The following is a 2,582-nucleotide window of genomic DNA, read 5'->3' as shown; positions in this document are numbered from 1 at the left end:
CTCGGAGAAGTTTGTTTGCTCTGCGCTGATCCGAGCTGATAAACGGTCTGCACTGCACAGCTCAAACGAGTAGCGCCGTTTCACTAGCTTTTGTTTCGCTTGCTGTTTGATGTTTCTTATATGCAACAGAAATAGCAGCGCTTATGAGGTGGGGCAACGTAGTGGTCGCACCAGTGTGATTGCTCACAAAATTTAGTCGCACTGGCAGAAAAAACGGTCACAAAATGCGACCATTTGTTTGCAGTCTGGAGCCCTGTGACAAAAAAGACAAAAAACTGTTGAAAATTCTAGAAAATTGTTCTTATCCTGTAAGTCCCCACTCTTTTGGTAGAAATGGTAGAAATGCCTATGTTTGTTTTCAAGTACTTTCCAGGCCTTGAATCCATATGTCTGAAATTCAAGTACTTTCAAGAAGCGTGGGATCCCTGAGAGATCTACTGGTGCCCCTGAGGGAACCGATTTACCTAATGTGTTAGTTAAACCAAACATTTTCATCACTCACCTTCATGTTGTTCCAAACCTGTAAGACTTTTGTTCATCTTTGAAACATAAATGTAGATCTTTTTAATGAAATCTGAGAAATTCCTTTTTTTTTTTTATTATTATAAAATAACACGTTCACGAGAGCACCATGATGCATCAGTGTTGCGTTGGCGTGAGAGCTGGCCATCTCATGGTGCTTTTGTGAAAATGCGTTGGAGATACATAATTTGTGAATAAAGACATACTTTTTTTGTTGTTCCTGTTTTTTGCGTACACAAGGCAAAAAAATATCTTCATTTGTGTTTTGCACAAAAGTGTCTTATGGGTTTGGAGCGACATGAGGGTAAGTAATTAATGACAGAATTTACATTTTTGGGTGAAATATGTTCTAATGTGGTTATAATTAGTCCTTGTTCTGTTTTATAAACATTTTCAATATTTTAAAGATCTTCATTTGTGTTCTGCACAAAAGGGTCTTATGGGTTTGGAGCGACATGAGGGTAAGTAATTAATGACAGAATTTACATTTTTGGGTGAATTATGTTCTAATGTGGTTATAATTGGTCATTGTTCTGTTTTATAGACATTTTCAATATTTTAAAGATTTATTGTTTTGAAAAATTATGTTTATACAGAAAAGATGGATTAATTTGATGAAAAGTTACAGTAAAGACTTTTAAATTGATTAAAAAAAAAACTGTTTCAAATAAATACTGCTCTTTTGCAAGTTCTATTCAAAGAATACTGAAAAATATCATGGTTTCCACAAACATATTGGGCAGCACAACTGTTTTCCACATTGATAATAATCAGAAATGTTTCTTGAGCAGCAAATCAGCATATAACAGGGTGGCCGCGGGTCCTTAAAAAGTCTTAAAATGTCTTAAATTCAGATTCGATGGGTCTTTTTATATTTTCGGGCCCATTACTGCAAAAAACAAAACATTCTCCAGTCCGACGGACCCAGTGACAGTTTTTTTTTCGCCGCTGTAGTTACTGCATGCTACAGTTAGCTGACCAGTCTCCTAGCTAGTTTAAATGCAAGTTTACTGAAAAATGGCTCGAGAATTTTACTTGCCCGACCGGACAAATTACCTGATTAAAGCTTAAGTGACAAGAAAATAACCAGTGAAGCATCGAAACATGAGAATGATTCTTCTGATTTTATTACATTCAACATAAACAGCGATTGATAATGGATAGTGTATTTCTGGTATCAATGTCACGCTGTTTAGGTTCGCGCTGCTGTCCGTCTCTTTGTAAGAGACTTTTATGGAGAAATCAAATCAAGTGAGTGTATGAAATGAGCAAAAGAGCTGAACGGGACACATAAAGAAACTCACAGAAGAAACATACTGAGGTAAAAATTCTAAATGTTGAGTATACCATGACAACATACCAGAGACATACCAGAGTCATACCATGACAAGGGAGCTAATTGCCAAATATTCTCACGATTGCAAATGTTAAATTGATTTTAGTTAAATAAACAAGTAGTTAAGTAGTCACGTAATTAAGATACTTACATTTTAGACACAAAATTGACTGTTGTGTTCCGTTTCACCAACTAAAGCAGTTCCAACTTCCAAACAAAGATCACAGCAGAAGTATTGCACAATCTCCAAGCACGCAGCGGGGATTTGTTACTGAGTGATTCAGCGTTTTGAACGAATCAGTTAATTGAATGACTCAATGACTCACTCATTAAGTGACTTACCTACTGGCGCGTTTTGTATGTTTAAAAGTATGTATTTCCTCCCCCAACATTTCTTATTTGTATATTCAAAATTGTATTTAAAACCTTAATCTCATAACATCATTTATTGCAGTTGTAATTGTGCAATGTAAATTATTTAATTTGTTTGGTATAGATCCTTAGTGTAAATTGAATCTATTGATCAACTGTAAGAGTTTGACATGAAATATGATGCATACATTTAATAGGGTTTAAAAAATGGCCTTTATAAAGGTAAATAACATCCTGAGGTTAATATCAAAAGCATGCAGATAAATGTTAAAGTTAATAGAACACAGATTATATATTGCTTCAGAATAAGTTTTACACCACCAGAAATGTTGGTGATGCTGTGCTTTTGTGG

The sequence above is a fragment of the Sinocyclocheilus rhinocerous genome, unplaced genomic scaffold (genome assembly GCF_001515625.1).
Source record: "Sinocyclocheilus rhinocerous isolate Xijiao unplaced genomic scaffold, SAMN03320098_v1.1 scaffold4511, whole genome shotgun sequence".
NCBI lineage: Eukaryota > Metazoa > Chordata > Actinopteri > Cypriniformes > Cyprinidae > Sinocyclocheilus > Sinocyclocheilus rhinocerous.
Note: the sequence above shows the minus strand (reverse complement) of the source record.